This window comes from Palaemon carinicauda, chromosome 5 (genome assembly GCF_036898095.1).
Source record: "Palaemon carinicauda isolate YSFRI2023 chromosome 5, ASM3689809v2, whole genome shotgun sequence".
NCBI classification, from domain to species: Eukaryota; Metazoa; Arthropoda; class Malacostraca; order Decapoda; family Palaemonidae; genus Palaemon; species Palaemon carinicauda.
This window is the reverse complement of record NC_090729.1, coordinates 175,632,033-175,658,198: the sequence shown is the minus strand read 5'-3', so window position 1 is coordinate 175,658,198 and position 26,166 is coordinate 175,632,033.

Sequence of the window (26,166 nt, the reverse complement as noted above, 5' to 3'; positions counted from 1 at the left end):
ATATATATATATATATATATATATACGTGTGTGTATATTTATATATAAATACATATGTGTACTGTCCCATACAAAAAATCTAATAGCCTTTCGCTATTGTTATCTTAACCGTAGATAAATTTCTTTTGCAAGAAAATGCTACGAATGTGTATATATATATATATATATATATATATATATATATATATATATATATATATATATATGTATATATATATATAATATATATGTATATATAATATATATATATATATGTATATATATATATATAATATATATGTATATATAATATATATATATATATATATATACAAGTGTGTGTATATTTATATATAGATACATGTGTATTGCCCCATACAAAAATAATCTAATAGCCTTTCGTTAGCAATACCTAGTGCTCTTTAATTAACTACTATGAATGGTGGGCAGTGAAATTTATATAACAAGTTCATGATAAAATCTTTTTAACAGTAAACAGTTTGGAACGAGGACTATTTTTTTAGGAAATAAACACCTTGTTTTAAGACTGTCTTTCATGTTATAGAGAAGAACACACCACGGGAGTGAATGATACAGTAACATTCATTAACTCCTCCCCAAAAAAGCTGCTCTTGTCGTGGGACATTATACCCCCTTAACAGCTTTAATTACGGCCTAATGGCCCATTTTAGGAGGCCATCATTTTAGCTCTTCTAATTTGGAGACAATTTGCTTCAGAATAATCTTTACTATCTCGCCGTAGTTTACTTGAACTCTGATTCTTAGTGATATCCAAAATAAGAATAGTTGAAGCTCTATAAGAGTAAAAGATAATTAAATGGCATGTTTCTTTAGAACAGTACAAATTGTAATATCTAAGCTTTTAGATATTTTTGACAGAGGTCCAAGATAGACCTAACTGTAGACACTTTATTTCACCTGTGGTTTCGTTTTATCATAGATATTCAATTGCATATCGGGTCATATAAGCCCCCTTGCTGCTTGCATCGGGTGATGAGGGTTTGTTGCAAGTTTTATTAGTGTCTAAGCACAATACTGTTCATGCTCCCATTTACTATTCAAGTTTCTTTTCCTACAAACACTTATAGGAGTTGCTGAAGTTTTTCTTCATTCACTCCACTTTCATTGGACTTTGTACATAGTTTGTAGCATCCGATTGGAATTGTGCCTGCCTGGAAATCTGTTAGACCGGAGTTCGAGACACGCCCAAGCTCAATAGCTTCTAGTAGCACCTGCAACCTAAGCTTGGGATAGGGGGTTTGAGGGAGCCTATACTCCTTTTACCCCCAAGGTAAGGTTAAATTTCGAGCACATTTTGCTATACATTTTTTTTTTAGATTGCTCTAACAGGCTTATTTTTTGTCATAGAGAGGTCAGGTTGGTCTCATTCTTTTGGAAAATGCCTGAAGTTTCTCATGAAATTATCAAAATTATGCAAAAACATGTAAAAAACAGTGTTTTGCAAGAACGTACCGGTATGTCCTTTGGGGGTGAAAGGGATACAGTATGTCTAACCTGCTCATTCAACAGCAGTCATTGATTGGCCATCCCTGGTCCTAGCTTAGGTGAATAGGTGCTTGGGGCTGATCATGTGTATATATGATCAGTCTCCAGGACATTGTTCAGTCCCTTGCTTCAGCCCTTCATGAGAGACCTTTTAAACTTGCAAAAAAGCAAACGGATATAGGACAGTTTATTTAGAACTTTCATTAATATTTTGAGTTTCAACATCAGTCTTTACTCAATGAAAAAAGCGCTTGGAGATTTGTTTCCAACATCAAAAAAGACAAGAAATCCTCTTTGAGACCGTAAGCTTTTATTATTTAAAAAGAAAAAAATTATTTTTTTTTATCATAGATTTTTAACTCAATTTATTTATTCTTCATCTACTATAATCAATACATATTTTATTTTATTAATCTAATAACTTTAATATAAATATTTTTTCTTCCTATTTTAATAGGGCCAGATCTGTGCGAGTCGAGCTTGACTCATTGAGCTGTTTAATCTTTGTTTTTTAATAATAATAAAAAGGACATAAAGAATACTTTGACTCTAAAATAATCCAATTTTAAATAAAACAAGTAACCCGATCAGTTTTTTATTCCAATTAAGATATGGATGAGATGATGAATTGATTTCTTGTTACTGTACAGACATGAGTTTTGGTATAACAATGAACCAATATGCAACAGATTTAGTAGATTTGAGAACAAATCTCTCAGAAAAAATATTGGTAATTAAATGGCAGGGCAGGATTAGAAATGAAACTATAAGAGAGATTACTCGAGTGCCATCTGTGGGTGAGGTCATGGTGAGGAGTAGATGGAGATAGTTTGGGCATACTCTTCGCAATAGAGATTAGTTCACCAACCTTTCAATTGGGCTCCACAAGGCACTAGAAGAGTTGGAAGACTCAGGCCTCCATGGCTGAGGACTATGAAATGTGAAGTAGGAGATGGTAAATGGAGAATTGTTGATTTAAAAGCTCAAGATAGAAACGACTGGCGAAAACTAACCGAGCTTTTTGCGTCAATAAGCGCAGGAGGATATGATGAGGGTGATATGAATGAACGCAAACCGGAAAAACTGTATGATATGATTTCGATTTAGAAGCTGATCAAGAAATTGAAAGATGAACATTGGAAACATAATAATATAAAAGGACGTTATCTCTGGATCAAGCGTTCGTTATGAAATAGTAATGCTATAAACTTATCAGAATCGACCCTGTCTGGTGATCTACTGGACTGGGGTTCGAGTCATGCTCAAGGTCGGTACTTTCTTGTAATATCTGCAACGTCACTATCCTTGTAATGTAAGGATGGGGGAAGGGTTTGAGGAACCCTATAGGTCTCTAACCTGTTCAATCATTAGCAGCCAGTGTCTGGTCCTCCCGTAGGTGGGAAGGCGCTTGGGCGCTGATCATATTTAGATGTGATCAGTCCCTGGGACAATGTCACAGTCCCTTTAAAACCTTGAAATAGGCATACCTTCAATTAAATGCGAGAGTATGAAATCTTTGGTCCTGTGGAAATGATGATAATATTAGTTATTGTTATTATTATTATTATCACTATAATTGAAATGATTATTATAATTATGATTATGATAATTGCGATAATTCTAATTATAATTATAATGATAATAATGATTATAATAATCAACACGCTAATTTAGCTAACGCCATTAAACAGTGCAGGGAATTTTTATTATTTATTAGCACTAATAAACTCTTAAGATAGTGCTTATAAGAGATCAAACATTCTTATATTAGACATAGTCATGAAGAACACATTTAATTTTCATTTTTTTCATTTAGGTATAATGTGATAAATTTCGCCCTCCAAAGCCTTTCATTTCAAGCAGCAAAATTAATAGAACTGGGCCATTTTTAATTAAAAAATAGGAATAAACACCCATTTCTAAATAGGATTATTTCGAGATTTAATTCTTTTTCATTAATTAGTCACACAAACAACTGGATATTTTCTGCTGATATTGGATCTTTCCTATCATAGGTCAATATATATATATATATATATATATATATATATATATATATATATATATATATATATATATATGTATATATATATATATGTGTGTGTGTGTACATATATACTGTATACATATATATATATATATATACTGTATATATATATATATATATATATATATATATATATATATATATATATATATATATATAATATATATTTAGCGTCCAGAGTGTTACAGATATAATTAATCAATATCAGTTTATATGTTTTTCTTGGAAACCATTGATATTTTTTTAGTCCAACAATACTTTTATCTATTTATAATATTTGAAAACTTGATTTTGAGGTATAAAATGTAATATTGACTTATGCATATTTATCATGAAACCATTTTTCTTGAACCGAAAGATTTATGCCACATTTAATTTTCTCAATCTTATGAAACGAAGACATTATCATAAACTATTGTACGCGACCCGTCAAAAATTACTGCCAAATATTTAGATAGTTATGCACACGCGTACCACCCCCTCTCACCAGAGTATGGCTACATCCTCTCCCCCTTACCCGAGGGATGGGGAATGCTACGGGTGACCTATATATATATATATATATATATATATATATATATATATATATATATATATATATATATATATATTTAGCATATGCTACTGTACTTCCTCCCATTTAATATGGTATGTTTATTTGCGTTTTTATTTTGTATTTGTATTTTCAAACACCTTGTTTATTGAAAGGCATTTTACTTTTTACGCTGTGAGAGTGTTGCTGAGACAGGGATGTGTGATGTCGCCGTGGTTGTTTAACTTGTATGTTGATGGAGTGGTGAGAGAGGTGAATGCTCGAGTGCTTGGACGAGGATTAAAACTGGTAGGCGAGAATGATCATGAATGGGAGGTAAATCAGTTGTTGTTTGCAGATGATACTGTACTGGTAGCAGACACAGAAGAGAAGCTTGACCGACTAGTGACAGAATTTGGAAGGGTGTGTGAGAGAAGGAAGTTGAGAGTTAATGTGGGTAAGAGTAAGGTTATGAGATGTACGAGAAGGGAAGGTGGTGCAAGGTTGAATGTCATGTTGAATGGAGAGTTACTTGAGGAGGTGGATCAGTTTAAGTACTTGGGGTCTGTTGTTGCAGCAAATGGTGGAGTGGAAGCAGATGTACGCCAGAGAGTGAATGAAGGTTGCAAGGTGTTGGGGGCAGTTAAGGGAGTAGTAAAAAATAGAGGGTTGGGCATGAATGTAAAGAGAGTTCTATATGAGAAAGTGATTGTACCAACTGTGATGTATGGATCGGAGTTGTGGGGAATGAAAGTGATGGAGAGACAGAAATTGAATGTGTTTGAGATGAAGTGTCTGAGGAGTATGGCTGGTGTATCTCGAGTAGATAGGGTTAGGAACGAAGTGGTGAGGGTGAGAACGGGTGTAAGAAATGAGTTAGCGGCTAGAGTGGATATGAATGTGTTGAGGTGGTTTGGCCATGTTGAGAGAATGGAAAATGGCTGTCTGCTAAAGAAGGTGATGAATGCAAGAGTTGATGGGAGAAGTACAAGAGGAAGGCCAAGGTTTGGGTGGATGGATGGTGTGAAAAAAGCTCTGGGTGATTGGAGGATAGATGTGAGAGAGGTAAGAGAGCGTGCTAGAAATAGGAATGAATGGCGAGCGATTGTGACACAGTTCCGGTAGGCCCTGCTGCTTCCTCCGGTGCCTTAGATGACTGCGGAGGTAGCAGCAGTAGGGGATTCAGCAGTATGAAGCTTCATCTGTGGTGGAAAATGTGGGAGGTTGGGCTGTGGCACCCTAGCAGTACCAGCTGAACTCGGCTGAGTCCCTGGTTAGGCTGGAGGAACGTAGAGAGTAGAGCTCCCCTTTTTTTGTTTTTGTTTTGTTTCTTTGTTGATGTCGGCTACCCCCCAAAATTGGGGGAAGTGCCTTTGGTATATGGATGGATATACATTTATTACACAAAGGAGGAAAATTTCCTCTCATCCTTCTTATTTTTTTTTTGCAACAATATACCATTTTAATTCACAGATTAATTAAAGAAACCTCTGTATTTTCAAATATCTTTTTAATTAAAAGCCTCTTTTACTACTTACGCTGCTGTTTGCGTAATTTACACACACATATATTACACAAAAGAGGAAAATTTCCTTTCATCCTTCTTACACTTTTTTGGCAACAATCTTTACACGGAACTTCGCTTTATCCCTGGGAGTTCTCAGGAGGAAATTCCCATCTTTTACCGAAATGTCCACAATTTATTTCTTTTTTATGTTTTGAAACATCTATTTTGTTTTTCATAGAATGTCGAGTATTATCTATCGGTACCCGGGGTTTTGTGGCATCCATAGCTATGCATTATTTTAGAAAATGCAGTTTTGCATTATTTCATAAAATGCAGATGAAAGCGTTTTCGCAGAGTTACTCAATGGATGTTTTTCCATTTTCATAAAAAAGGAAAACCTCTCTTGGTATACAAATTTGAATAGGAAAATAGGTATTTCTATTCATTTCCTTCTAACGAAATGTTTAGAAATATCTGAGCTATGAAGAAAATCATAAATTCGCTGACATTTATATGGCAGTAGTAAACACCTTTTCACGTTGGTAATATAGTTTCATAGTTCATTTTGTGATAGAACTCATGTATTTTATGCTACTTTAATATTACTAATCCGTAATGATAATTAATAAATTATGATCAATACTTAGATGTTACCAATCCCTTAATAATAAAAACTTACGATCAATGCATTGGAATCATAAAAGATTTATCCACTCAAATAACACATGAAAAAAATATTAGTTATATCTGAAAATCATATGGATAAACTTTCCTCTTTGGTCTAAGCGTCATAGAGTAAATGATCTATTTATTAAGTATTGCGTCAATCCTTTTACTTGTCAGTGATAGTGGAGTAGAATTTGTAACTTTAATATAATCTGTTTTTCGATTCTTGTTTAATAGTTTCTAACTGGACTATTTTCCTTGTTGGAGCCCTAGGGCTTATTGCATCATGCTTTTCCAATGAGGGTTGTAGCTTAGCAAATAATAATAATAATAATAATAATAATAATAATGATAATAATAATAATAATAATAATAATAATAATAATAATAATAATAATAAACTGCATAACAGTAAAGAGGAAAATACTGTAACAAACATGATTTCATATTTGTTAATTCCATAACTATTCCTCTTGTTTTCTACTAGAATTTGTGTCATGTTATAGTTAATGATAACATTCATATGATTTCAGGAAGTACTTTATTCCTACATTCTTAATATAGATTAATTTGAATTTAATATGCTAGATTTTTTTTTCTTATAAATTTTCGAATGTTGATTATTTTAGAGATTGACTGAAAAAGTTCGAGTGGATATATATATGTTGAATATATAACTACAACAGTTTTATGCTTTTGTGAATGAATTTCTACATTATTTAGACAATTGATTTTGCAACACCATGCCCAAAATACATTTCATTATTCATTATAGATAACTAATTTTACAAATATTTAATTTTAGGTTGTTAGCAAGTCTTTCGGATCGGGGAGGGGCTGAGATTGGTACACTTCCTTTCAACACCTTGACCATAAACAGTACCAAGTACTTAATTTATTGCAGCAGTAGATTAATTGTCTGTGATGTTTAGATAAACGTGTCTAAATTACTCCACCTCACCTGTGTATCGAACCGTAGGCCTTTAGAAGGTGAGGGAAGTGTCATGATCATTTTTACACAAGTTATATACATGTGCATATACTTTTATATATATATATATATATATATATATATATATATATATATATATATATATATATATTTATATATATATAAATATATATATATATATATATATATATATATATAAATAAATTTATATACATTTATAGACATATATATTATACACACACGTGTGTATTTATAGTACTATATATATATATATATATATATATATATATATATATATATATATATATATATTATATATATATACACACACATATATATATATTATATAAAGTCTATACATATATAAATATATATATATATATATATGTAAATATGGGGAACAGGCGTCTATGTACCGTTGGCTGTTATGTACCACCGGCTTCTATGTACCATCCCTGGCTGCTATGTACCATGCATGGCTGCTATGTATCTAGCTGCTATGTATCATGCATGGCTGCTATGTATCTAGCTGCTATGTATCATGCATGGCTGCTATATACCTCAAATAGTATTAACACATAAGTACCTTTCAAACTTGTTCGTACCCCTTTTGTTCAACTTTTAAGTGGCCACAGTTTTATAAAGAAGGATGAAATTTTGAAACAGGTTCCATTGTGCTTTGTCCTAATGTCACCAAGAAAGAACAAGGACTACGTAGCTGCCCTAAGAAAAATCACTGAGTTAACACCAACATCAGTTTGTGAGGTTGTGGATTTTAAGAAAGCACTATGGTCGGCAGTGCGAGTGAGCCTTCCCGAGGCTTTCATTCATGGCTGCTGGTTTCACTGGGCCCAAGCAGTGTACCGAAGAGTAAAAACATTAGGTCTACAAAATGCCTATATTAATCAACTTGCTGTAAGACAATTCATTCAGCAGTTAAGGGCGCTGCCAAACTTATATATATATATATATATATATATATATATATATATATATATATATATATATATATATATATATATTCTTTTATTTTGTATTAATGCAAGGTCACCATTGAATAACAATTTTCATTAAAAAATACTCTTTCTAATGACGGCCGAAGTGACTAGGGTGGTTGGTCCGAGTTGCCCGAAGTGACTAGGGTCAGAGGCCGAAGTGACTGGGGCCATACTGGTTGAGGGCCGTAGTGACTGGCAACCCTCCATCACATATAGAGCCAGTTTTTCGCCATATCACTAACCATCCACTTCCTTATCAACGATTAAAAGATCTCATTACTTATTATGATAAAATATGGATTAGGAATGAGATGCATCCTCCACATTCTTGGAGCTGTTACAAACTCCCTGTTCAGACTAACAACGACGTAGAAGGGTGGCACCATGTGATTAACAGAGTAGCAAAAACCAATTCAATTAACATGTACTTCTTAATTTGTATTCTCCATGATGAAGCCAGTAGAATTCCCATCATTGTAAAACTAGTTAAACAAAAGAAAATGCACAGATACCAATGGAAGCATGCTGTCGAAAAGCAAATTGCCCTTGATGACCTCTGAATGAAATATGAGAACAAATTCATATCAACATCAGACTTTCTAAACCGCTGTGCCGATCTGATGGATCATGTAGATGAATAAGAATGTATCAACAATGTAGCATGCTGAATTCTATTGCTTGACAACTTTCAATTATTGTATGCAATTTTAATATGTTTATTATTGTTGTATGGTTTTTTTGTTGATGGTTGTGTTGTTTGGATGAAATATGACAACAAACATTGTATTAACAATATGCTATGTTTATGGCTTTGTGTTTTATCTGCTTGTGTGTTCTTATTTCCTTACTTGGTATCTGGTACATAGTAGCCTTGTTTGGTGCATACAAGCCAAAGTAGTGGTACATAAGAGCCAGTACATAGCAGCCCAACAATGGTACATATAAGCCAAACAAGTGGTACGTAGGAGCCGGTACATAGCAGCCGACGGTATATAGCAGCCGACGGTAAATAGCAGCTAGCATTCGTAAATATATATATATATATATATATATATATATATATATATATATATATATATATATATATATATATATATATATATATATGCATGCATATATGTATAAATATATAAATATATATATATATATATATATATATATATATATATATATATATATACATATATATATATATATATATATATATATATATATATATATATATATATATATATATACACATATATACATACATCCATACAATACTGAAATCCAAATTGAAATGGATACCTTATTGAAGGGATGCTCTGGAATAAATATACGTTGAGGAGCATTATTTTCTCAAAGAGAAAGCATCATTCGCCTGAAAACAACTCTATGATATATGAGCTACCCTTGCAAATGCTCCAATAAAGCTTGCATAGGGGGGAATCGACAAGCTTTGTAAGAGGAAGATGGAAGGACGCAACAAAGAGGGACAGGATGCGTTTTTGCATTGATGAAAGAATCTGCAAAAAAAAAGTTGACCATTGTGAAAGATATTTCCATAGAAAGGAATGTCGAAATAGATTGAATTTTGTTGCCCAGTGATATAAATGTGACCTGTGTTCCTGTATAGATGTGACCTAGATTCCTATGACTTTGATATTTAATTCGAATATAGAGAGAGATATGATAATCAAATTTATAACTCATATTTTAAAGTAATACAGGTGTTTCGTGTTTCAAAACAACTGCAGTTTTTATTATCATAGTTTTTATTGTCGATGTTTTTACGGTATTTTAATGATTAATACTTGGTGTTCGCCTTCTTTTTCTTTGATTATTATTATTATTATTATTATTATTATTATTATTATTATTATTATTATTTCTATTGTTATTATTATTGTTGTTGTTATTGTTATTATTATTATTAATATTATTATTATTATTATTATTATTATTATTATTATTATTATTATTATTATTATTATTATTATTATTATTTTTTTTTTTTTTTTTTTTTTTTTTTCATCTCCCCTCCTTTACCCAAATTTTATTAAAGAAGACTGCAGTAGTTGCTGAGTTTTCTTTGACAGAACATTTCATAATTGATGATAAAGAAAGAACCATATTACACATTTAAAAACAAATGAATCTAAACACATGATAGAAACACATTGATAATAAAGAGATCATAGAAATATAGGACAATATTTGCTACGTCAAAAACTGCGAAACCTAAAACTTGTCCACGTTAGGGTGATAGCTCGTGTTTTCCTATGGTTGGTTTACCCCTAACTTCCATAACGACTTTTTTTCATATTCGTCTGTGTTGGTATGTCCACACCAGACACTCATACCTTTCTGCACTTAACTGCACATGGAAAACACCTCCAGGATCTAGGTAACGGTGCATGTTTGCATAAGGTTACGTAGTCGAAACTAACCAATGCCAGTTTTTATTCATTTTTCTTGGTTGGCAACTCACCAGTGTCAATTTTATTCTGCTTTCTTGGTTGGCTAAATTAACCAAAGCCAGTTTTATTCTTTTTATCTTAGTTGGAGTGAAGAAAGCTCTGGGTGATAGGAGGATAGATGTGAGAGAGGCAAGAGAGCGTGCTAGAAATAGGAATGAATGGCGAGCGATTGTGACATAGTTCTGGTAGGCCCTGCTGCTGCCTCCGATGCCTTAGATGACCACGGAGGTAGCAGCAGTAGGGGATTCAGCATTATGAAGCTTCATCTGTGGTGGATAATGTGGGAGGTTGGGCTGTGGCACTCTAGCAGTACCAGCTGAACTTGGTTGAGTCCCTTGTTAGGCTGGAGGAACGTAGAGAGTAGAGGTCCCCTTTTTTGTTTTGTTTCATTTGTTGATGTCGGCTACCCCCCAAAATTGGGGGAAATGCCTTGGTATATGTATGTATGTATCTTAGTTGGCAAAAGTCATCAGTGCTAATTTTGTTCGTCTTTCTTGATTGGTGAAACTCAGCAGTGCCAAATTTATTGGGCTCTCTTGGATGGCGAAACTAACCAGTGACAATTTTATTCGTCTTTCTTGGTTGGTGGAACTAACCATGGCCAGTTTTACTTGTCTTTCTTGATTGGTGGAACTAACTAATGCCAATTTTATTTATCTTTCTTGGTTGGCGAAACTAACCAGTGCCAATTTTATTCGTTTTTCTTGGTTGGTGGAACTAACTAATGCCAAATTTATTCGTCTTCCTTGGTTGGTGGAACTAACCAATGCCAATTTTATTTGTTTTTCTTTGTTGCCGAAACTTACCATTGCCAATTTTGTTCGTCTTTCTTGGTTGATGGAACTAACCAATGCCACTTTTATTTTTTTTCTGGGTTGGCGAAACTAACCAGTGCCAATTTACCTCGTCTTTCTTGGTTGGTGAAACTAACAAATGCTAATTTTATTTGTTTTTCTTGGATGGTGAAACTAACCAGTGCCAATTTAATTCGTCTTTCTTGGATGGTGAAACTAACCAGTGCCAATTTAATTCGTCTTTCTTGGATAGTGAAACTAACCAGTGCCAATTCAATTCGTCTTTCTTGGATGGCGAAACTAACCAGTGCCAATTCAATTCGTCTTTCTTGGATGGTGAAACTAACCAGTGCCAATTCAATTTGTCTTTCTTGGATGGTGAAACTAACCAGTGCCAATTCAATTTGTCTTTCTTGGATGGTGAAACTAACCAGTGCCAATTTAATTCGTCTTTCTTGGATGGTGAAACTAACCAGTGCCAATTTAATTCGTCTTTCTTGGATGGCGAAACTAACCAGTGCCAATTCAATTTGTCTTTCTTGGATGGCGAAACTAACCAGTGCCAATTCAATTCGTCTTTCTTGGATGGCGAAACTAACCAGTGCCAATTTAATTCGTCTTTCTTAGATGGTGAAACTAACCAGTGCCAATTTAATTCGTCTTTCTTGGATGGTGAAACTAACCAGTGCCAATTCAATTCGTCTTTCTTGGATGGCAAAACTAACCAGTGCCAATTTAATTCGTCTTTCTTGGATGGTGAAACTAACCAGTGCCAATTCAATTTTTCTTTCTTGGATGGCGAAACCAACCAGTGCCAATTTAATTCGTCTTTCTTGGATGGCATAACTAACCAGTGCCAATTCAATTTGTCTTTCTTGTATGGCGAAACTAACCAGTGCCAATTCAATTTTTCTTTCTTGGATGGCGAAACTAACCAGTGCCAATTTAATTCGTCTTTCTTGGATGGTGAAACTAACCAGGGCCAATTCAATTTGTCTTTCTTGGATGGCGAAACTAACCAGTGCCAATTTAATTCGTCTTTCTTGGATTGCGAAACTAACCAGTGCCAATTCAATTCGTCTTTCTTGGATGGGGAAACTAACCTGTGCCAATTTAATTCGTCTTTCTTGGATGGCGAAACTAACCAGTGCCAATTCAATTCGTCTTTCTTGGATGGCGAAACTAACCAGTGCCAATTCAATTCGTCTTTCTTGGATGGCGAAACTAACCAGTGCCAATTCAATTCGTCGTTCTTGGATGGTGAAACTAACCAATGCTAATTTTATTTGTCTTTCTTGGATGGTGAAACTAACCAGTGTCAATTCGATTTGTCTTTCTTGGATGGCGAAACTAACCAGTGCCAATTTAATTCGTCTTTCTTGGATAGTGAAACTAACCAGTGCCAATTCAATTTGTCTTTCTTGGATGGTGAAACTAACCAGTGCCAATTTAATTCGTCTTTCTTGGATGGCGAAACTAACCAGTGCCAATTCAATTTGTCTTTCTTGGATGGCGAAACTAACCAGTGCCAATTTAATTCGTCTTTCCTGGATAGTGAAACTAACCAGTGCCAATTCAATTTGTCTTTCTGGGATGGTGAAACTAACCAGTGCCAATTCAATTTGTCTTTCTTGGATGGCGAAACTAACCAGTGCCAATTCAATTCGTCTTTCTTGGATGGCGAAACTAACCAGTGCCAATTTAATTTGTCTTTCTTGGATGGCGAAACTAACCAGTGCCAATTCAATTCGGCTTTCTTGGATGGCGGAACTAACCAGTGCCAATTCAATTCGTCTTTCTTGGATGGTGAAACTAACCAGTGCCAATTCAATTCGTCTTTCTTGGATGGCGAAACTAACCAGTGCCAATTTAATTCGTCTTTCTTGGATGGTGAAACTAACCAGTGCCAATTCAATTCGTCTTTCTTGGATGGCGAAACTAACCAGTGCCAATTTAATTCGTCTTTCTTGGATGGTGAAACTAACCAGTGCCAATTCAATTTGTCTTTCTTGGATGGCGAAACCAACCAGTGCCAATTTAATTCGTCTTTCTTGGATGGCGAAACTAACCAGTGCCAATTCAATTCGTCTTTCTTGGATGGCGAAACTAACCAGTGCCAATTTAATTCGTCTTTCTTGGATGGTGAAACTAACCAGTGCTAATTCAATTTGTCTTTCTTGGATGGCGAAACTAACCAGTGCCAATTTAATTCGTCTTTCTTGGATGGCGAAACTAACCAGTGCCAATTTAATTCGTCTTTCTTGGATGGTGAAACTAACCAGTGCTAATTCAATTTGTCTTTCTTGGATGGCGAAACTAACCAGTGCCAATTTAATGCGTCTTTCTTGGATGGCGAAACTAACCAGTGCCAATTCAATTCGTCTTTCTTGGATGGGGAAACTAACCAGTGGCAATTTAATTCATCTTGGATGGCGAAACTAACCAGTGCCAATTCAATTCGTCTTTCTTGGATGGCGAAACTAACCAGTGCCAATTCAATTCGTCTTTCTTGGATGGCGAAACTAACCAGTGCCAATTCAATTCGTCTTTCTTGGATGGCGAAACTAACCAGTGCCAATTCAATTCGTCTTTCTTGGATGGCGAAACTAACCAGTGCCAATTCAATTCGTCTTTCTTGGATGGCGAAACTAACCAGTGCCAATTCAATTCGTCTTTCTTGGATGGCGAAACTAACCAGTGCCAATTCAATTCGTCTTTCTTGGAAGGCGAAACTAACCAGGGCCAATTCAATTCGTCTTTCTTGGATGGCGAAACTAACCAGGGCCAATTTAATTCGTCTTTCTTGGATGGCGAAACTAACCAGGGCCAATTCAATTCGTCTTTCTTGGATGGCGAAACTAACCAGTGCCAATTCAATTCGTCTTTCTTGGATGGCGAAACTAACCAGTGCCAATTCAATTCGTCTTTCTTGGATGGCGAAACTAACCAGTGCCAATTCAATTCGTCTTTCTTGGATGGCGAAACTAACCAGTGCCAATTCAATTCGTCTTTCTTGGATGGCGAAACTAACCAGTGCCAATTTAATTCGTCTTTCTTGGATGGTGAAACTAACCAGTGCCAATTCAATTTGTCTTTCTTGGATGGCGAAACTAACCAGTGCCAATTCAATTCGTCTTTCCTGGATGGCGAAACTAACCAGTGCCAATTCAATTTGTCTTTCTTGGATGGCAAAACTAACCAGTGCCAATTCAATTCGTCTTTCCTGGATGGTGAAACTAACCAGTGCCAATTCAATTTGTCTTTCTTTGATGGTGAAACTAACCAGTGCCAATTCAATTCGTCTTTCTTGGATGGCGAAACTAACCAGTGCCAATTCAATTTGTCTTTCTTGGATGGCGAAACTAACCTGTGCCAATTTAATTTGTCTTTCTTGGATGGTGAAACTAACCAGTGCCAATTCAATTCGCCTTTCTTGGATGGTGAAACTAACCAGTGCCAATTTAATTCGTCTTTCTTGGATGGTGAAACGAACCAGTGCCAATTCAATTTGTCTTTCTTGGATGGCAAAACTATCCAGTGCCAATTTAATTCGTCTTTCCTGGATAGTGAAACTAACCAGTGCCAATTTAATTAGTCTTTCTTGGATGGTGAAACTAACCAGTGCCAATTCAATTTGTCTTTCTTGGATGGCGAAACTAACCAGTGCCAATTTAATTCGTCTTTCTTGGATGGTGAAACTAACCAGTGCCAATTCAATTTGTCTTTCTTGGATGGCGAAACTAACCAGTGCCAATTTAATTCGTCTTTCCTGGATAGTGAAACTAACCAGTGCCAATTCAATTTGTCTTTATTGGATGGCGAAACTAACCAGTGCCAATTCAATTTGTCTTTCCGGGATGGTGAAACTAACCAGTGCCAATTCAATTTGTCTTTCTTGGATGGCGAAACTAACCAGTGCCAATTCAATTTGTCTTTCTTGGATGGCGAAACTAATCAGTGCCAATTCAATTTGTCTTTCTTGGATGGCGAAACTAACCAGTGCCAATTCAATTTGTCTTTCTTGGATGGCGGAACTAACCAGTGCCAATTTAATTCGTTTTTCTTGGATGGTGAAACTAACCAGTGCCAATTCAATTTGTCTTTCTTGGATGGCGAAACTAACCAGTGCCAATTTAATTCGTCTTTCCTGGATAGTGAAACTAACCAGTGCCAATTTAATTAGTCTTTCTTGGATGGTGAAACTAACCAGTGTCAATTCAATTTTCTTTCTTGGATGGCGAAACTAACCAGTGCCAATTTAATTCGTCTTTCTTGGATGGTGAAACTAACCAGTGCCAATTCAATTTGTCTTTCTTGGATGGCGAAACTAACCAGTGCCAATTTAATTCGTCTTCCTTGGATGGTGAAACTATCCAGTGCCAATTCAATTTGTCTTTCTTGGATGGCAAAACTAACCAGTGCCAATTTAATTCGTCTTTCTTGGATAGTGAAACTATCCAGTGCCAATTCAATTTGTCTTTCTTTGATGGTGAAACTAACCAGTGCCAATTTAATTCGTCTTTCCTGGATAGTGAAACTAACCAGTGCCAATTCAATTTGTCTTTCTTGGATGGCGAAACTAACCAGTGCCAATTCAATTTGTCTTTCTTGGATGGCGAAACTAACCAGTGCCAATTTAATTCGTCTTTCATGTATGGTGAATCTAACCAGTGCTAATTCAATTTATCTTTCTTGGATGGCGAAACTAACCAGTGCCAATTCAATTTGTCTTTCTTGGATGACGAAACTAACCAGTGCCAATTCAATTTGTCTTTCTTGGATGGCGAAACTAACCAGTGCCAATATAATTTGTCTTTCTTGGATGACGAAACTAACCAGTGCCAATTCAATTTGTCTTTCTTGGATAGCGAAACTAACCCGTGCCAATTTAATTCGTCTTTCTTGGATGGCGAAACTAACCAGTGCCAATTCAATTCGTCTTTCTTGGATGGCAAAACTAACCAGTGCCAATTCAATTCGTCTTTCTTGGATGGGGAAACTAACCAGTGCCAATTTAATTCGTCTTGGATGGCGAAACTAACCAGTGCCAATTCAATTCGTCTTTCTTGGATGGCGAAACTAACCAGTGCCAATTCAATTCGTCTTTCTTGGATGGCGAAACTAACCAGTGCCAATTCAATTCGTCTTTCTTGGATGGCGAAACTAACCAGTGCCAATTCAATTCGTCTTTCTTGGATGGCGAAACTAACCAGTGCCAATTCAATTCGTCTTTCTTGGATGGCGAAACTAACCAGTGCCAATTCAATTCGTCTTTCTTGGAAGGCGAAACTAACCAGGGCCAATTCAATTCGTCTTTCTTGGATGGCGAAACTAACCAGGGCCAATTCAATTCGTCTTTCTTGGATGGCGAAACTAACCAGTGCCAATTCAATTCGTCTTTCTTGTATGGCGAAACTAACCAGTGCCAATTCAATTCGTCTTTCTTGGATGGCGAAACTAACCAGTGCCAATTCAATTCGTCTTTCTTGGATGGCGAAACTAACCAGTGCCAATTCAATTCTTCTTTCTTGGATGGCGAAACTAACCAGTGCCAATTCAATTTGTCTTTCTTGGATGGTGAAACTAACCAGTGCCAATTCAATTTGTCTTTCTTGGATGGCGAAACTAACCAGTGCCAATTCAATTCGTCTTTCCTGGATGGCAAAACTAACCAGTGCCAATTCAATTTGTCTTTCTTGGATGGCGAAACTAACCAGTGCCAATTCAATTCGTCTTTCCTGGATGGTGAAACTAACCAGTGCCAATTCAATTTGTCTTTCTTGGATGGTGAAACTAACCAGTGCCAATTCAATTTGTCTTTCTTGGATGGCGAAACTAACCAGTGCCAATTTAATTCGTCTTTCTTGGATGGTGAAACTAACCAGTGCCAATTCAATTTGTCTTTCTTGGATGGCGAAACTAACCAGTGCCAATTTAATTCGTCTTTCCTGGATAGTGAAACTAACCAGTGCCAATTCAATTTGTCTTTCTTGGATGGCGAAACTAACCAGTGCCAATTCAATTTGTCTTTCTTGGATGGCGAAACTAACCAGTGCCAATTTAATTCGTCTTTCATGGATGGTGAATCTAACCAGTGCTAATTCAATTTATCTTTCTTGGATGGCGAAACTAACCAGTGCCAATTCAATTTGTCTTTCTTGGATGACGAAACTAACCAGTGCCAATTCAATTTGTCTTTCTTGGATGGCGAAACTAACCAGTGCCAATTCAATTTGTCTTTCTTGGATGACGAAACTAACCAGTGCCAATTCAATTTGTCTTTCTTGGATGGCGAAACTAACCCGTGCCAATTTAATTCGTCTTTCTTGGATGGCGAAATTAACCAGTATCAATTTAATTCGTCTTTCTTGGATGGTGAAACTAACCAATGCCAATTTTATTTGTTTTTCTTGGTTGGCGAAACTAACCAGTGCCAATTTAATTCGTCTTTCTTAGTTGGTGAAACTAACCAATGCCAATTTTATTTGTCTTTCTTAGTTAGCGAAACTAACCAATGCTAATTTTAATTGTTTTTCTTGGTTGGCTAAAACTAACCAGGGCCAATTTAATTCGTCTTTCTTGGTTGGTGAAACTAACCAATGCCAATTTTATTTGTCTCTCTTAGTTAGCGAAACTAACCAATGCCAATTCAATTCATCTCTCTTGGTTGGTGAAACTAACCAATGCTAATTTTATATGTTTTTTTTGGTTGACAAAACTAACGAGGGCCAATTTAATTCGTCTTTCTTGGTTGGTTAAATTAACCAATGCCAATTTTATTTGTCTTTCTTGGTTGGCGAAACTAACCAGTGCCAATTCAATTCGTCTTTCTTGGTTGGTGAAACTAACCAATGCTAATTTTATTTGTTTTTCTTGGTTGACAAAACTAACGAGGGCCAATTTAATTCGTCTTTCTTGCTTGGTTAAATTAACCAATGCCAATTTTATTTGTCTTTCTTGGTTGGCGAAACTAACCAGGGCCAATTTAATTTGTCTTTCTTGGTTGGAACCTATTTCAGTTTGAGCACGATATTGTGTTTATATTTATTCATATTGAATTATTAGGGGCAATTTGAATTAATTGTGTCACGTGGTAGGCCGGGAAGTCGGCAAAAACTCGCTGGTAAGCGACTGATGTCTCGCCAGGTAAATCCTGAACTGCAATTAGCAGTTAGGTTCCTACTTCTTTTGATCCTCTGGTGGCATGGTTGGAAGCGACCTGGCCTTTCATTAGAAGGGGCTAAGGTTCGATCCCAAGTATGAGGTAGGAACTTATTTCTATTTGAGCACGATATTGTGTTGATATTTATCTGTATTGACTCAATAGGGGTAATTTTAATTAATTACTATCAATTTTGTCACCTGGTCTGCCGGGAAATTACTATCAATTGTGTCACCTGGTGTGCCGGGAAGTCGGAGAAAACTCGCTGGTAAGCGACTGATGTCTCGCCAGGTAAATCCTGAACTGCAGTTAGCAGTTAGGTTCCGACTTCTTTTGATCCTCTGGTGGCATGGTTGGAAGCGACCTGGCCTTTCATTAGAAAGGGTTAAGGTTCGATCCCAAGTATGAGGTAGAAACTTATTCCTATTTGAGCACAATATTGTGTTGATATTTATCCATATTGACTCATTAGGGGTAATTTGAATGAATTACTATCAATTGTGTCACGTGGTGGGCCGGGAAGTCGGGGAAAACTCGCTGGTAAGAGATTGGTGTGTCTCGCCTGGTAAATCCCGAACTGCAGTTAGCAGTTAGGTTCCGACTTCTTTTGAGCCTCTGGTGGCATGGTTGGAAGCGACCTGGCCTTTCATTAGAAAGGGTTAGGGTTCGATCCCAAGTATGAGGTAGAAACTTATTTCTATTTGAGCACAATATTGTGTTGATATTTATCCATATTGACTCATTAGGGGTAATTATAATGAATTACTATCAATTGTGTCACGTGGTGGGCCGGGAAGTCGGGGAAAACTCGCTGGTAAGAGATTGATATGTCTCGCCTGGTAAATCCCGAACTGCCGTTAGCAGTTAGGTTCCGACTTCTTTGGAGCCTCAGATGACATGGTTGGAAGCGACCTGGCCTTTCATCAGAAGGGGCTTGGGTTCGATCCCAAGTATGAGGTGGAAACTTATTCCTATTTGAGCACGATATTGTGTTGATATATATATATATATATATATATATATATATATATATATATATATATATATATATATATATATATATATATATATATATATATATATATATATATATATATATATATATATGTATATATATATATATATATACATATGTATATATATATATATATATACACATATATATATATATATATATATATACATATATATATATATATATATATATATATATATATATATGTGTGTGTGTGTTTGTGTTTGTGTGTGTGTGTGTATGCACTCACACGTATATGCAACCCGTCTCACTAGGGTATTACTACTTCCTCTCCCCTTTACCTGAGGGACCGGAATATATATATATATATATATATATATATATATATATATATATATATATACATACATACATACAGTATATAGGGGAGGGGATGTAGTCATACCCTAATGAGATGGGCTCTATGTGCGTGGGTGTGCATATCTCTAAATATTTAGTCGTCATTTGTGACGGGTCGCGTACTCTAGTGAGGAAATAAAGACAAGGCGAAAAGAAATACGGTAATATATATATGGAAATATACAATTCCATATTTTACATTGAGTATTAGAGTTCCAAGAGGAATCTTTTTCGCTATGGGAAACTTAACATCGATAAATCATTGAGAGAAAAAATCCAATTTTATAAATGGAGCTTTAAAAATATATATGAACAGTTTTCCAATATATAGTAAGATATAAAAATAGAAAATATTAGAAATAAATAAAGGCTTTTCATATTAATAAACTTAAAAAACATTAGGCGAAAGAAAAATGGCGTAGTTTAAAATCACCTCTCTCTTTTTATGGCGCTCTGCAAAATATACTTTTCTATTTCTTTTAATTTGTGACTAGAGCTGGCGGCAAAAGCATAACGTGAAAACAGTTAATGTTTTCGCCATCAAAGGCTTTAATATTGTATTTTTTCATGTGTATTGAATATTTCACCTATCCTTTTTTTTTCTTTTTTTTTTCTTTTTTCCTGAGAATTTTGTTTAGACGTTCTTTCAAATATGGTCCCAACAAGTTTTTTTTTTCATTTTTTTTTTTCATTATGTCTTTATTATAGTTCTTTATGATCAGTGGTGAAATGAAGCAGTTTTGTTTACAGTGAAAAAAATAAAGCAAGAAATAAGTTAATTTCGCCTAACAAAAAATTGATGAAAAATAAAAAAAAATAAAATAAGGTAAAAGGATTTTGAAAATCTGTAATGAAGAAGTTCTACCATTTATCTCAATTGTTAATACTTCCAAACAATTTCCTGACTGCAATTCAACGTAGCAAATTACTCATCTGTATCTTATTTCTCCTTTTAAAAATTAACCTTTTTTTCTCACCATTTCAAGATTTGAGCTAAAAATATTTTTTTATTCGTCTCCGTATAAAAAAAACAGGCAATACATTCTTGCATTCAATGCTACCATTCCACCTAACACTTTGTTATCGGGGCATTATTATTATTATTATTATTATTATTATTATTATTATTATTATTATTATTATTATTATTATTAGCTAAGCTACAACCTCATTCACAAAAACAGGATGCTTTAAGCGCAAGGGCTCCAACAGGGAAAAATAGCCCAGCGAGGAGTAATGAACAATATTATATTTTAAGAACAGTAACAACATTGAGATAAATTTTTCATATACAAACTATGAGTCGTATGAAAGGAATTTCCAGGGGACAGTGCATAGAACAGTTGAAGATGGTGGAGAAGGGTCGGCCTGGATTGGTAATAGGAAATTCGCTGATCTAGAGTATGCTAATGATGATGTCCTTATTAGCAGAACACCCCAGGATTTGTAATGCTCGCCTACCAGAATGCATTAAATATCACATGAGGGTGTGCTCAAAATTAATAGCAGAAAGACAGAGATGATAAGAACGGAGTATGCAATGGAAGATAAAATATCATTGGAAGGAGAAAGAGTTTATGAGGTAGAATCATTAAATATTTGGGAACTATGATCTCTAATACAGGTCTTTATAATTGAAAGTTAATGAAAGATTGGAAAATAGGAAGTCAGATAATGGCAAGGTTAAGTAAAATTTGGAAATCAAATCGTCTGGAATTGCATATAAAAATCAGGCTATATATCAGAGTGAGGTCGGTGTTACTGTATGGACATGAGTCGTGGTATGACGATGAAACAATATCCAATAGATTTTGTAGATTCGAGAACAAAGCCTTCAGAAGGATATTAGGAGTGAAATGGCAGATAGGGAGTAGAAATGTAACCACAAGAGAAATTACTTGAGCGCCATATGTGGATGAGATCATAATGAGGGGTAGATGGAGAGGGTTTGGTCATGCTCAACGCACTCCCCGAGAGAGATTAGTTCACCAAACATTTCATTGGGGTCCAGCAGGCACTAGAGGAGTTGGAAGACCTACATGCCAGAGGACTATGAGGCGTGAAATAGGAGGCCATGAATGGAGAAGCATTGAATTAAAAGGTCAAGATAGAGACGACTGGTGAAATCTAACCGAGGTCCTTTGCGTTAGCAGGCGTCGGAGATGACGATGTTGATAATGATATAAACTAAAAATTTGGTAAAACAAGAGCAAGAGAAATAATATAGAATAATGTGCCCGAGATTACGCTAAAGTTAGAAAAATACTCTACGGCTTATTAACACACATCTCTATAACTTTGAAATCAACTGATTTGTAAGTTCTTGGCCTCTCTCTCTCTCTCTCTCTCTCTCTCTCTCTCTCTCTCTCTCTCTCTCTCTCTCTCTCTCTCTCTCTCTCTCTCTCATCGTAATGCTTACAATGAAAAACTATAAGTCCTACAATAATTGTATAATAGTAATTGAACAATAGCAAAACCATTTGTAAAAAAACATCAATAAAAGGGCTCTCTCATTGAAGAATTGATAAATACTGTATAACTATCAAAAGCTTATAAAAGAAATTAACATTGACATAACTAGAAATTGCTTCTCATGTAATGCCACAGTTAGACTCCAAATTACTGTAAAAAAAAAATTGTCAAAATAAACATCATAGTAAGTTTCAGAACATTACTAATGAAATTTCAAGCATGTCATTATAACTGCAAAAGGTGCTTGCAAGTAAAGACTCCAGTGGGGCATTCAAAGCAAACATGTAATTAATTAATTATGAAGTTTTACGCAGTCTGAAAAAGGTTATAAATTGACAGGTATTAAAGTGGGACAGTGTTGTCTAAAGGGACAAGGAACAGATGTTTGGTAGTACAGGAAAGTGGAGGGAAGGGTTTGTAGAAATTTTAGATACACTGTATCTTCCCTATATCAAGAGCAAGTGCTTGATTATGTCTATCTATCTATCTATCTATCTATCTATCTATATATATATATATATATATATATATATATATATATATATATATTGTATATATAGGTGTATATGTATAAATATATATTGTATATATGTATAGTTGTATGTTTATATATATATATATATATATATATATATATATATATATATATATATATATATATATATATATAGGTATCTATTTATATATATGCATATATATGTATATATATATATATATATATATATATATATATATATATATATACAGTATATGTATATATACAAATATATATATATATATATATATATATGAATATATATATATATATATATATATATATATATAAATATATATATATACATATATATATATATATATATATATATATATATATATATATATATATATGTATGTATATATATACCTATATATATATATATGTGTGTGTGTGTGTGTGCGTGTGTGTTTCCTGTCAAGTTTAAGGTGGAGAGGGACTTGTCATACTCTGGTGAGAGGGAGTTCCCCCGAGATGTACACTCGGAAACCAAACTCTCCCACCAATTGCCAAACCAGCGAATTGTAGTTTTGAAAAGAGAATGGGCGGGAAGGGTTTAATTTGTGTGGGTGTGCATATCTATCTAAATATTTAGATATCATTTTTGACGGCTCGGGTACACTAGTATTTAATGTTGTGTTGTTAAATTGGAAAATCTCTATTAATAGAAAATTTTGACTCACGAGTCATACTCAACGTAGATTTTTCGAAATAAATTGATGTTTCTCTGGATTTGAATAAAAAAACATATGAAGTATATATCAGAAATACTCTTATCATGAATAAAGATACTTCCACCTTAGGGCATCGATATAGCTTTCATACAAAAAAAGCCAAATTCATTCATTTTTTGTTTTATTATTTAGTTGTGATGGCCTATTGGATACTTCCATGCCCGGGGATCTGCTGGACCGGGATTCGAGTCCTGCTCAAGCTCGATAATTTCTTCTAGTGTCTACAACCTCAACATATTTGTGAGATAAGGATGGGTGACTTTAATACGCCAGTAGGTCTACCATCTTAGTCGTCAGCAGCCATTACCTGACCCTCCCTGGTCCTATTTTGTATAGAAAGTGGGTTTGCGCGCTGATCATACGTATATAAGGACAGTCTCTAGGGTACTGTCCTGCTAGACCATTGTCACTGTTCCTTGCTTCAGCCATACATGTGTGACCTTTAAATGATTTAAAAAAAAAAATGATTAACATGAAACAAGAATAGCAGGTCCTAAAAATGGCCATAACTCTATAATGCCATTGCAATCACTTATGTACTTCCGGACTGTTTTTAAATCTCATGTCCTAGACTGACATATTTCAACTCTTGGAGAGGCACACCCGCCTGATAGCTTTTTTTTTTTTTTTTTTTTTTTTCTCCAAGAATTGGCCAGGAAGAAATTTGGGGGTGAGAAACATCTGTGCATCATCCACGTAATCGCTTTGAGCTGGTCATAATGAAAGAGGGTCTCCAACAAATTTCTTCTCGTAAAGGAAATAATTTTGAAAAAGGAGAACTTTCTTTTTGCGAACACAATGATTTCTCAAAAAGGGCGAAACTTTTCTCGATGAATTTCATTTTCGAAGAGAAGTGTTTTTGATCGATTTTTTTTTCTATCTCTGAACTATTATATTTTCTGATAAAAGGGAATAAATTCTTTACACCTCTAATACCTCATTTACAAGAAAAATACCATTTACTAAATCTGCGTTCGTAAGCTCCAGAATTTATTTCTTAACCAAAATATTGATTTATTTTTATTTTTATTATAACTGATAATAAATGAATACTTTGAAGTTTTCTTGATAGTTCAAAACTCGTAAAATTTATGCCTTATTACATCTGAAAGCAGGATATAGGAAAAGCAACTCGCATGTATTAAAATCTCTCTCTCTCTCTCTCTCTCTCTCTCTCTCTCTCTCTCTCTCTCTCTCTCTCTCTCTCTCTCTCTTCGTTGATTTAGGAGACGAATACATGAATGAATGCCTGTTTCATCATTCATTCATTCTGTCCATGATCAAAACTAGGCATTTCTTATCTCAGTTTGGAAAAAAAATGAAAACGAATTTTTTCTTTAAATAAACGTTTGATTAATTTTTGCCTTTTTAGCAATTTAATGAGAACTCCAAATATGCTTAAACCCATAAATAATAGAATTTTAAGTCTCAAAAATATTATTTTTGTTAGGCCAGCGTATTAGTGCATAGGCATTTCCACTGAAATATATAATGAACATAATCTTGCCTTGATCATACCAGTGTATGAACAAAACTAGGTATACATCAAAACAGATATTTCATAAATAGACTATAAAAAGACTAATGTCAGTTTGTTCAACATAAAAAACAGGGTATACACGGTGAACGCTATTGGTGTGTAACTGGATCTTATGTAAATGCATAGATTTCTATTTTGGTAGCTATTTTATGTTTCCTTTTACTTTGTGCTTTTTCAAGGGGAGCGTTCTGTCAAGAGTGACACCTAAGTAGACTGGGTAGCGGTGATTTTCCAGTTCTTTGACACCCAATTTGATCACTAGCTTCTTCTTTGCTGGTGATTATTCAGGTGTAAGAAACACAGCTGTGTTTAGCTAGGATTGGCATGGATGGTCCACTTTTTGTAATAGGTGGAGAGGGTAGGCAGGGCGTTTTGACAGGCTTTCTTCAATGGTGATAAAGGAGTCTGTCTGGAAATGCACAGGTCTTCAGCATTCTATGTACCGGCGAGTCTGTGTGGAAATGCACAGGTCTTCTGCATTCTATGTACCGGCGAGTCTGTGTGGAAATGCACAGGTCTTCTGCATTCTATGTACCGGCGAGTCTGTGTGGAAATACACAGGTCTTCTGCATTCTATATACCGCCGGATGTTCGGGTACCGTGGCTGGCCATTTGTATAGATGTTAAATAGTGTCGGCACCAGCACTGACCCTTGTGGAAGACCGTTGTTCTGTATCCTCCTCCGCCTATTTTTATCTGCCATCCATTTCTACGAATAATAGCCAATTGGTAAGCAATGATTCAATGATGTGGACTATGCTGGTATTCCGTATAGTTTACGCAACCTTCAGAAGGAGTATTCTATGCTTTACAGTGTCATATGCCGCTGTAATGTCGACAAAGACTGTACTGGTGATTTGCTTCTTCTAAAAGCTGTCCTCGAT